Consider the following 13,139-nt stretch of genomic DNA (forward strand, 5'->3'; position numbering starts at 1 on the left):
TCCACTCCAGCATTTAAATCATGGCTGATGGACATTTCAACACCACTTCCCTGCACTCTCCCCATAGCCCTTGATTCCTACTGAGATCAAGAATTTGTCGATCTCTGCCTTGAAGGTATCCAAAGTCCTGGCTCCACTGCACTCTGTGGCAATGAATTCCACAAACCCACCACTCTCTGACTGAAGAAATGTCGTCTCATTTCAGTTTTAAATTTACCCCCTCTAATTTTAGGGCTGTGTCCACGGGTTCTAGTCGCCCCACCTAACAGAAACAACTTCCTAGCGTCCACCCCTTCTAAGCCATACATTATCTTGTAAGTTTCTATTCGATCTCCCCTCAACCTTCTAAACTCCAATGAGTACAATCCCAGGATCCTTAGCTGTTCATCATACGTTAAACCTACCATTCCAGGGATCATCCATGAGAACCTCCACTGGACACGCTCCAGGGCTAGTATATCCTTCCTGAGGTGTGGGGCCCAAAATTGGACACAGTATTCTAAATGGGGCCTAACGAGAGCCTTATAAAGCCTCAGAAGCACATCGCTGCTTTTATATTCCAACCCTCTTGAGATAAACAACAACATTACATTCGCTTTCTTAATTACAGACTCTACCTGCAAGTTAACCTTCAGGGAGTCCGGGACCAACACTCCCAGATCCCTTTGCACTTCTGATTTGCAAATTTTTCCACCATTTAGAAAATAGTCCATACCTGTATTCTTTTTTCCAAAGTGCAAAACCTCACATTTACTCACATTGAATTTCATCAGCCATTTCCTGGACCACTCTCCTAAACTGTTTAAATCTTTCTGCAGCTTCCCCACCTCCTCAGTACTACCTGCCTATCCACCTATATTCGTATCATCGGCAAACTTCGCCAGAATGCCCCCAGTCCCTTCATCCAGATCATTAATATATAAGGTGAACAGCTGTGGCCCCAACACTGAACCCTGTGGGACACCACTCGTCACAGGTTGCCATTCTGAAAAAGAGCCTTTTATCCCAACTCTCTGCCTTCTGTCAGACAGCCAATCCTCAATCCAAGCCAGTAGCTCACCTCTATCACCATGGGCCCTCACCTTGCTCAGCAGCCTCCCGCGAGCCACTGAATCAAAGGCCTTTTGGAAGTCTAGATAGATAACATCTACTGGGTTTCCCTGGTCTAACATACTTATTACCTCTTCAAAGAATTCTAACAGGTTTGTCAGGCACGACCTCCCCTTACTAAATCCGTGCTGACTTGTTTTAATCTGACCCTGCACTTCCAGGAATTTAGAAATCTCATCGTTGACAATGGATTTCAGAATTTTACCAACTACCGAGGTTAGGCTAATCGGCCTATAATTTTCCAACTTTTGCCTTGATCCTTTCTTAAACAAGGGAGTTACAACAGCGATTTTCCAATCATCTGGGATTTTCCCTGACTCCAGTGACTTTTGAAAGATCACGACCAAAGCCTCCACTATTTCCTCAGCCACCTCCCTCAGAACTCTAGGATGTGGCCCATCGGGGCCCGGAGATTTATCAATTTTTAGACACTTTAGCTTTTCTATTGTGATCCATCCAGTTTGGTTGACTTTTGCATTGACTTGTTTCCTTTAAGTACAACTAGACAATGAGGAGGTCAGTGATGCAGGTTTTTCCTCTCCACAAGAGAAGAATAGTTACATTTTTGTTGTGGATGCTGCGGAACTGTGAGCAGTCCACTTGGTCATCAGACCTAGTTAAAATGACTTACAGCCACTGTACACAATAACTAACTTTAATCAGCAGTGTAGGAAATTGTGTATCTGCCTAAGATGATTGAGCAAATGCATGTGTCCCACCTAGATTACCTTCCTTACAGTGTCTCTTGAATTCAGAAATGAAGTTCCATTGAAGATTTTTCTGTCCATGTCTTACAAACCTGGCAATCTTGATTTTATTTTTGGTCTGTGCTAATTGTTGGCGTGCAGCTTCTTTTACCTGATAAGTAGGAAACTGTTCAACCTGTGCCACCTCTGATCCAGGACCAAGACTACCCAACCTCTGTTATCAAGCTGCAGTATGCAAATGTGCATGCAATCAGAGGCTGAGCTGCAAACCCTTATCAATGCATTCTTAGAGACAAATGAATGAATGCACCCTCGGCTAAACATCAGAAAGACAAATGTGCTTGACCAACCTGCTGCCAAGGTACTTTATCTCAACTTTCTAGATTCATGGTGAGCAACTGGACAATATAGATCAACCCTCATACTTCGGGAGCCTCCTGTTAGTAAGGGCAGACATGAATAATGAAGTTCAACATCATTTCCAGTATACCGATGCAGTCCTGAGCCCTTGGAGGAACAGAATTTCTGATGATAAAGACCTCAAACCTGATGCCAAGCTCATGGTCTGCAGGACAGCAATGTTATCTGAGCTATGAATGCATTGGAAATATGTACACCAGGCACATAATTGTACTCTACTGACCAAACATAAGCAATGAAATAAAATACCACACCAGTCAGTGCAGCACTTGAATTGAATACCAAACTAAGTAAACTAAAGAGCTCCTGACAATGCATGACATCCCTGACAAATCAGAGATGAACCCAGGAATGAGGCCTCTTCACTCTTGCAAGAACTGATTGTTTTGTCATCATAGTCTACTAGATAGACCACTTATTTAGATATGTTATGACCCATGTGTGGGGCATGTGGGACATAACCCAGCCTTCCAGTCCAGAGGTAGCAGTATGACCACAACAGCTCAAGAGCCCTATCATTAACTGTATTTTCTAACCGACCTGTTCAGAGATGTTATTACACATCTCTGGAACAGGTGAAACCTTGAATCTGGGCCTCCTGGCTCAGAGGCAGAGACGCTACAACTGTGCCACAAGACCCCTTTATCACAAGTTACTACTCTAATTGTGGTGTGGTGGACCAGTTGATTTCAATGACTACCAGTGAGACTGTAGAATGCCTAAATGCACACTTTAGCCATAATGGCATTCCCAACATTGTTGGGTCCTCATTTCACAAGTAAAGAATTTAGCCATCTCATAAATGATTGGAAAATTCAACAGTGTACATCAGCTCCCTGTTATCCCCAGCTGAATGGAAAGGTTAAAATGGTAGTAAAAATGCCAAAGGAATCATAAATCAAGAAATTCTAATAGAGATACATAAGTGCAATTCTCAGGTGGAGAAACACATCTGTTGAAAGCATGGAAAGTACCCAGAAGTAGTAACCAGCATGAGTAGCAAAATTAGGGTGAATGGGTAAAAAAACAAATTTTATTTTGCCAGAGTTGAATATTGGAGAGCTATTTGGACAAAAACCTTCAACAAAAGTGAATTCAAGTGGCACTTTGGGACCTGTGTTGAACAGTTGTCACCTTGATCATACATAGTGACATAGCAACCATATATACTGTTACAATCAATGTCTCATTCGCTGGAGAAGCTGCTACTCAATTGCAGGGGACTGATCAGGAAGGAATAAACATTCCAGCCTCACAGATTACACATCAGCCATCCATCCCAAGTGTCGACAGCACCCCAACAATTAACTGGAACAGATATTGCAGCAATAAGAAATGACACAGGTATGACACTCCCCAGGAAAAGAACATCGCTGAGGTGAATAGCCTGTAATAATGTGCATATGTACCATTAACAGAGACCAGCATGATTCAGAGACTATGGCCTGGATTTTCCAATGACCTGACAAATGTTATTCTAGCATAAATCAGAGGTTGCATAGAGAACCTGTGAAATCCCCATCATAGCACACTCTGAAGAAATTGCCAGGAAACGTAAACTTTCCACTGGGCAATTTCTCCCACTTGGAAACCTCCAACAGTCTCCATTTATTTTAGATGGCTCCAAGAAAAGTTGAACTATTAAATACATCACTGAATGGCCAATATGTTTTGTGTTGAAAATTAATCTCTGCAGTAAAAGTCATTAATTCTTTCTTTTAATTGGTGTTGTGTTGAATTTTCTAGAAGTATAAATATTTATAAATTTCTATTTCAAACTGTTGTTAATCAGCTTTGCATCTTTGCCAATTAAGACTTGTTTTCTCAATAAGTCAATAATTTTGACATTTAGTTTGTTTCACTCTAAATCTAATTGAATAAAGTATGTTAATAGCTTTGTCAGTCATTTAGTAAGGCATACAAAATTATTTTGTGATCAGTGGAGTGATAGCATTAGAGAATGACAAAACAAGCACCAATCTCAGAGAAGTAAAATGAATACTGCTATGTAGGGAAAGATTCATTCATTCATTCATTCATTGGCAGTCCCTCACATATGAGGATGACTCTTCCGTTCCGTGGGTGAGTCCATAGGTGGCTGTACAGACCAATGTGGCTACCACAGGCTCTGTTACACTTGGGACAGAAAATCCTCATGGGAAGGTGTGAGTGGGTTGTTGATGTGGCAGCATGCTTCTTTCACTGTTTTCACCTGCCTTCTGCTTTTTCCTGACAGCAAATCTCAAGGTCCTCGACGCCTTCCTGGAAGCTCCTTCTCCACTTCGAGCGGTCTTGGGCCAGTGATTCCCAGATACCTGTAGGAATGCCATACTTCTCCATAAGGCCGTGAGGGTATTACTGAATCATTTCATCTGTCAAAATGAGGTTTGCCTGCTGTTTTGAAACTGGCAGTAGAGCACCTTTTTTGGGAGTCTCATATCGGTCATGTGGTCATGCCCAGCCCATCGTAGCTGATCAAGAGACATCAGTGCCTTAAGCTGGGGATGTTGGCCTGGTTGAGGACACTGGTGTCGGTGTATCATTCTTCCCAGCAGATGTGCAGGATCTTGCATAGGCAGCATTGGTAGAACTGTTCCAGTGCCTTCAGGTGTCTGCTGAAGACAGTCCATATCTCAGACCTGTACAGGAGGGCGGAAATGACCGCAGCTCTGTAAACCACGATCTTGGTGTCAGATCTAATGTTGTGGTCCTCAAACACCCTTTTCCTCAGGAAGCTGAAGGCTATGCTAGCACACAGGATGCAGTGCTGGATCCCTTCATCAATAGGTGCTTTGGCTGACAGGACACTCCCAAGGTATTGGAAATGGTCAAAGTTCTCTATGGCCTCTCTGTGGACCTTTTTGATCTGGGGTTCGCTCCACAATGCCAGGTCAGGTTGGTGGAGGACCTTCATCTTGCAGATGTTCAGAGTGAGACCCGTGCTCTCCTATGCCTCCGTAAAGGTGCTGACAATGGTCTGGAGTTAATCCTCTGAGATTACACATACACAAGTATCATCTGCGTATTGAAACTCGATGACATTGATTGAGGTGACTTTGGTTTTGGGTTGAAGGCAGTGAAGAATGAAAATTTCCTGTAAGTTCTGTAAGTTGGCTGCACTCCAGCAGGGAGCTTATCGGCAGTGAAGTGAAGCACTGCACTGAGGTAGGTTGAGAACAGTGTTGGGGTGATAACGCACCCCTGCTTGACGTCAGTCCGAATAGAGAATAGGTCAGTGGTGGAGCCATTTTAATTACAACGACATAAGGAAGACAAGCTGGATTGCTCTTTGAAAGAGGCAGCATAAATTAAATGAACTGAACGGTTGTACTATCCCTTGGTTATCTAATTATAATGACAATTAGATCTCACACAGTGGAGTCTCACAATCCAAAATATACTACGCACGTATGATGAAAAGTGTTTATTTATATATTATGTGTTTTTCTAAAAGTTTGGATTGCACATTAATAGCTGATAGATTTTGGTTTATTTTCACAAAGCTTTATAAACTGACCAGGTCAGTCTGTCCAGAATCATGATTTTAACTAGAGAGTGGGTGACTGCAAGGATTCTGTCTTAATAAAGCAAGCTTGTTTATATTGTGGGCGTTTACAATAGGAGAGAGAAATAGCTGTAGTAGCTGTAGTAGAATCTAGAATGAGCAAGTTTCTTTAAGTCTAGTTCAGCAGCTTTTGGGTTCAGTTTGAAGGAAACTTGATAGGAGTCAGAAGCAAATGTCATCTGTCCTAGAAAAGGGGATTGTTCATAGCAGTTGAGGGAATAAGTTATCTTGATGAAAGACTTTAGTTCATGGAACTTACAGACCAAGTATATTTGGTTAGAAACCTATATTGATTATTGAAATCTGAGGAAGTCTAAGATGTCAATTATGTGAACATACAAGGCAAAAGGCCTCATAAATCACAGGACAGGAACTGGGAAAAAGCAGTTTTTGCAAACATATAGATTGGATCAGGAGGGGAAATTTCGCTGGGATAAAAAATAGAAAGAGGTGGAGAAACAGAGCAAATCTGGCAGCATCTTTGTAGAGAGAAACAAAGCTAATGTTTCAAGTCTGATATGATTTCTTCAGTACACAGTTATGAAACAGAGTCAAATCAGCCTCAAAACATAAATGAGATATTAAGAACTGCCGATGCTGGAGTCAGAGATAACACAGTGTGGAGCTGGAGGAACACAACAGTCCAGACATCATCAGAGGAGTAGGACCATTTCTGAAGAAGGGTCCTGAGCCAAAACTTCAACTTTCCTACTCCTCTGATGCTGCCTGGTGTGGTGTGTTCCTCCAACTCCACAATGTGTTGTCTCAAAACATAAATATTATTTCTATCTCCACAGATGCTGCCAGACATGCTGAGTTCCTCCAGCTCTTCTGTTTTTACTTCAGATCTCCAGCATCCACAATAATTGCATTTAAATTTCTCTGGATTGTGATTAACTAACATGGGGAATAGAAAGAAGTTTGTTTTGCTGTGTTTTGAAATTTTTCAAACTGTGCTAGATTTAGAAAGCTTGATTTGTTTACTTCTTTTTATTTCTTTTGTGAATTAAGCATCTGTCCTATTGTTAAAGCCAAACCTGCAGCTGTGTGTGCTTATGTTTCAGTGAATATCTGGCACATTAAATTAAGAGAAAATCTATCAGGCCAAATTTAATTCTAGGATCTAACTTGTCCAGTAGTAATATTAGCTGGGATCATAACACAGGGAACAGACCTCACATAAACAAGGTTACCTTTAAAAAGGAACTGTGTGATGCAGAAAGCAGGTCATGTGCAGCAAGCAAATTAGAGGAAAAATTGATGTCTAATATTGGAGATATGTTAGATATCTTTTTGCTATTGAAGTAAAGTTATATGTCTGAACAATTAGACCATGTTGCTTTATTGTTTAAATTAATCTTTAGCTTGTTTACAAGTCACACTGCTGAAATTGACATTGTTTGTTGAAAGCAGCAGACATTTTGGCTCCAGAATTAAATGAGACACATACATTTGAGTTAGACTGTGTGGCGTCTACAATGTGACATCTGGAGTTTTGATGCATTCTTTTAAAAATGTTTTACAGTTAAGTAGAAATATATATATTGTCAAACTATAATAAAATGAGTAATTCGAGTTCAGTTTTTGAATAGCAGTCCATGTTATGGCTGGTGGAGGCACTGTCATGGGGTCATGAATGGTAGTGATCCTTGAAATCTATTGTACCTTCCTTTCTGCTCTCTTTCTCTCTCGGCTCGGTACTGATTAGGACCTGTTGGCAGCTATATCTTCTCTGTTTGCTGTATTTATGTTAAACTTTTTCAGGTCCTTTTTACTTAATGTGTTGTCACCTTTGGTCTAGATCATCCTTGCAATCTTGAATTATCTGAATGATTCTGTATTCAAGAGATTCTTTAGAATGTACTCATCATAACAACTTAGTTTCATAGAACATAGAACATAGAACATAGAACAGTACAGCACAGAACAGGCCCTTCAGCCCACAATGTTGTGCCGACCATTGATCCTCATGTATGCACCCTCAAATTTCTGTGACCATATACATGTCCAGCAGTCTCTTAAATGACCCCAATGAACTTGCTTCCACAACTGCTGCTGGCAACGCATTCCATGCTCTCACAACTCTCTGCGTAAAGAACCTGCCTCTGACATCCCCTCTATACTTTCCACCAACCAGCTTAAAACTATGACCCCTCGTGCTAGCCATTTCTGCCCTGGGAAATAGTCTCTGGCTATCAACTCTATCTATGCCTCTCATTATCTTGTATACCTCAATTAGGTCCCCTCTCCTCCTCCTTTTCTCCAATGAAAAGAGACCGAGCTCAGTCAACCTCTCTTCATAAGATAAGCCCTCCAGTCCAGGCAGCATCCTGGTAAACCTCCTCTGAACCCTCTCCAAAGCATCCACATCTTTCCTATAATAGGGCGACCAGAACTGGACGCAGTATTCCAAGTGCGTCTAACCAAAGTTTTATAGAGCTGCAACAAGATCTCACGACTCTTAAACTCAATCCCCCTGTTAATGAAAGCCAAAACACCATATGCTTTCTTAACAACCCTGTCCACTTGGGTGGCCATTTTAAGGGATCTATGTGTCTGCACACCAAGATCCCTCTGTTCCTCCACGCTGCCAAGAATCCTATCCTTAATCCTGTACTCAGCTTTCAAATTCGACCTTCCAAAATGCATCACCTCGCATTTATCCAGGTTGAACTCCATCTGCCACCTCTCAGCCCATCTCTGCATCCTGCATCCTGAGTACTTTTGTGTCAGGAATCTTTTTCTCCTCTAAATACTTAAAATACAGTGAATACAGCAAGTATGGGAAGAGTTTAATCTTCCATACCAGCCATAAGTGGTAGCCAGATAAATCTGATGTTTGTATGTAATAATTATTTGTAATAAATATCTGTTGGATTCTCCTATACCATGATATCCATGCTCAGTTTCTTAGATCACAGTAGACAACATAAGCACTCTCCCATTAGGTAAAACACCCTTTTGGAGGTAGTGGTGACAGTCTGGATAAGACTCCAATATCTCGCTGGTAGATATTTGGAAAACTAATCGAAGACCAACAGGAGACTTCAGACAAAAGGGACAGTTCCTCGCCTTTGAACAGCATTAGTTCCTGTACAGATCTGGCATTAAACAGCAAGAAATAGAGTTAATTTGTTTTCAGTTAGAATGTAGTTATTTCCAGATAAAGGAATTTTCTGAATGATAATAAAAAGACTGAAGTGCAGTCTTGAGTTGGAACACAAAACCAGCACAGGGCAGCACAAAAAACCTGCTGGCTATAATGCTCTGTTCTTGATAGTTGACACATAAGTTATAATTTATTATAGCCATAATTCCAGAGAGCCATAGGGCTGCTCTGTCATTAGAGAGAGATGACTGGTGGTGCTTTTACCCCTCAGGGGAAGGGCGAGGTTCAAAATGTGGGAACCAATTGGGCATCCAGCGACACACTTACTAAATTACAACTGTTCAAACAACATTTGAAATTCTACTTTACAGACAAAACAATAGATTATCCTAAGAAAAGAGCTTAAGAGATCCTGCTTGTTATTGTCAATTATGGGCTTTCCAGGATTAATATTTCAATAATTCAATGGACAGTCAGAAAGATCCAGAAAAATTCTGGAAATTTCCAAAGACCAACTCCAGGTAAGAACTAACTTCAGAATTATTAGACTCCAACTTACATCACACAGAAGGCAACCAAGAGTGTATTGACCAGTTGGACAGAAGTGCTTCAGCAACAGGTGTGAATGTGACTTTCTGAAGAAAAACTGACAGTTATATTGAGTTTGTTGTCACTTCTACCCCAATTAAAATCATTAGAAAGTATCTTTTGGGCAAGTCAAAGGGCCATGTACTGATGCACTACTTGAGGATGGATCCAAGTATGAAACCATAGTGACAGGCCAACAACAATTACATGCATTGGAGTGACTAGCGCAATTGCTATAGCCAGCAGCTCACACTTAAGGAACAACTTTGGACACCTGTAAAACATTTGATATAAACAGCAGCGTCAGAAGTTCTGTTCAGGGAGCTGGATCAGTGTCAAGGACTCTCCACTTGTAAATAAAGTGTGACTTGGTGATGGGATACTGGCCTGTATGAAGTTATTTCAGATACCAAGGGTCACTGGATATTTACATGCATGAAATACAGTTACAAAGGCCAAGACATAACCCTAAACAAAGTACAGTTGACCAACAACACGATGTAACATTGTTACACTGGCAACAAGGAAAGTGTTAATATACACAAATGTGAATGATTGTTGAGGTTCAGAGTCAACTGCACCAAAGGCAAATTTCAGAAAATGCCAAGCTTTCCATATTGTTAACCTCATACACCATGTTAACAATCTTAGATGATCAGAAACTTTTACAACCATTTATACTGTACGGCCTGAAAAGGTAGGACAACACACACTAAAGATTAAAATTGAAATGGGAGCCAGGGTCAACTTACAACCATTACATATCCTGAAAAACATACCAATGTTGCAAAGTTGAATAGCGTTTTTGCTGTTAATAAAATGATAGGGGAGAAAGGTGTATGTTTCCTTTAAAAGATGATGTGTTGTTTAGATTGGAGATTAAACAAAAATGTCAGCAGGCAGCTGCTGATGAACGGAGAGTACTTGAAATTGAAACAATGTATCAAAAGGCTAGACTGTTAGCAGGCAAAGCAGCATTTTTGCCAAGACAAACGGTTTTTGAATTTAGCCAATTAATTTAAATGAGGCCCTAGATACAAAACCCAATTAAATCTAAAACTGATAGTTTTGACAACATAGGACCAATCCTATTGGAAGAAATTAAAAGGTCATCAAGGGTATAAAAGAAGAGAGTATTTGAAAATTGGTATGGGAGTGAATAACCATCTGAAGAGAAAATCAGAGTCTCACAGAAACCTCTAAGCTCTCAGAGTAAGCAGCATCTAAACAAAGGTACGACAGCACTCTTAGCTGATATTCCTGAGATAAGAATTCAAGAATTTAACTGAGAAAGACATTCCTAAATGGAAAACAGCAGTGAAGGCAAAGAACATTCTAGAAGACTTATTCTGGCTGTAATTTCGAGGCGCTAAGTTTTTTTATTACTTTGCTTTATATAAGTGGGACTTGTATTTATTGGAACAGCATAGCATTTGAAGGGTCTAGGCCTGAAATGTCAACCTTCCTGCTCCTCTGATGCTGCTTGGCCTGCTTTGTTCATCCAGCTCTACACCTTGTTATAATAGCATCTGAATTTTGTTTTATTTGGGATTAGTTAGCAGTTAAGAGGGGGATTGTTTGGTTTGCTAGTAGTTCTGTTAATTTATTCACTGCTGGAGTTAGATGAATAAATTATCTCTTGTTGCTTATAAAGTGAGTATCAGGGATTTCTTTCATTTAACCGTTCCTTTATAACAGATTGGTAGTGAAAGGCAGGCTGTACCACTTTTCACACTTCCTTTAAGTGTTTATGAGGTGAGGGAAGCTTCTCTGGGTTTTTCAGTTTTAATTATCAGAGAGGCGATGACCTCACCTCTATAACACCACAATATATGTAATTCCATGGACCACCAGTTCCATGCATTGGAGGAATCACAGTGTAGTGCTAATATGCAAACTCATCTTGGCTTCCCAAAATCTTCTACCTGGTAGATGCCAGTGGTCCAGCAGTGGCAAGTAATTCTGCTATAACGTGTCTTTCATTGACGCAAATTGGCTGTAACGCGATTGATGAATGGTGGACACTGTTTGGATAATGCAAACTTTCTGCAGTATAGGTATAGTGATTTCCGTATAACACGATTTTCTCTGGCAATTTTCTATAGCGTGATTTTCTGCAGCTTGAGGTTACACAAGAATGCAACTATTACATTGTAAGATGACTACCTGTATTAACATATCTCAGTATAATACTTTGAGATTCAAACCACACCCACTCTATCAAACCAAACCACTCACAGTGCAGTCAAATTAGTCAATGATCTTCAAAGATATGGCATTGAAATGAAGTATAAGCCAGATATCAGGCTGATTACATCCAACATGCTGGGAAGATTTGCCAACCCCCACGAAGACCAAGATATTCTGACTGATCTATGGATTGATGCTCTAAACAATGAAGTTGATGATTCTCAAGATTCTCAAGATTGATCTGCTACACTTTGATGAAAGCCTGTGTGAACAATTGTAGTGGATAACTGCCAAAGCTGAGCAGCTATGAGAGTTGCAAAATAAATTATCCAAGGATGGTCTAACAATATTGATGAAATGCCTGAGAAGACTTGTTCGTTTTGGCCAAATAGATGCTCACTTGCTGTATCATAAATCATCAAAAACAAACTTGTCCTAATAGCAAAAGTATTACACCAAAATATGAAGACTTTGTTAACTGGAGACACATGAGTATTGAACACACAAAATTGTAAGTATGTGAATCTGTGTACTTGCTGGAGATTAATTGGGATATTCAGTGACTTGGGAACAGATGTGAGGCATGCCAAACATATCAACCCTCGCAGTAGAAGGACCTTCATAACCACATGTGCTATGTAGAGAGTGACCCATATCATTTCATTATCCCATTATCCATGCTCAAGCAGTAAGGCAAGATTTTTGCTTAGCGTTACTGCAATTTCACCCAACATCAATGGAGAAAGGGTTATGATCCTTAACATAACTTATATTTGAAAGGCAAGTATGAATGGTCTTCAGAGATAATCGGAACTGCAGATGCTGGAAAATCCAAGATAACAAAGTGTGAAGCTGGATGATCACAGCAGGCCAAGCAGCAAGTCAGGAGCACAAAAGCTGATGTTTCGGGCCTAGACCCTTCATCAGAGAGAATGGTCTTGCCCAGATACCAGTTCAATGGCATTCCTGATCATGGTGGTGGATTGCAAAGCAACACAACCTAATACAGAGCAATATATGGCACATCTGTCATGTGTGAAGAGAATGAAGATCACTCCAGTTTGATGGTTGCAGTGATTTTGAATACATCTTCATGACAACTTAATTTCCTATCTAGCTTGTCAGCAGACTTGGAAAGACTACAGGCAGCCAACACATGTTGAATCAATAACATGGATTATAGATCATGGAAGTCTAAACACTAATTCTTGCGTTGCAGGCGAATTAGACAGCCAACGTAAACGTTTTATTTTATTTTGATAATTTACTAATGGATGAATGTACTGTACTCAAACACAAACAATAGTGAACACTTTCAGAAGAGAACAGGAAGTCAGGAGGTAACCAGCCAAAACAAGTTCATGACCTCCGCATGAACAGTACCCATTCAAACGTTTCACGCACATAGTTATGAAACATTTGACTCAGACTGATTTGCAAAGTACTAAGA

The sequence above is a fragment of the Stegostoma tigrinum genome, chromosome 17 (genome assembly GCF_030684315.1).
Source record: "Stegostoma tigrinum isolate sSteTig4 chromosome 17, sSteTig4.hap1, whole genome shotgun sequence".
In the NCBI taxonomy this organism is placed as follows: domain Eukaryota; kingdom Metazoa; phylum Chordata; class Chondrichthyes; order Orectolobiformes; family Stegostomatidae; genus Stegostoma; species Stegostoma tigrinum.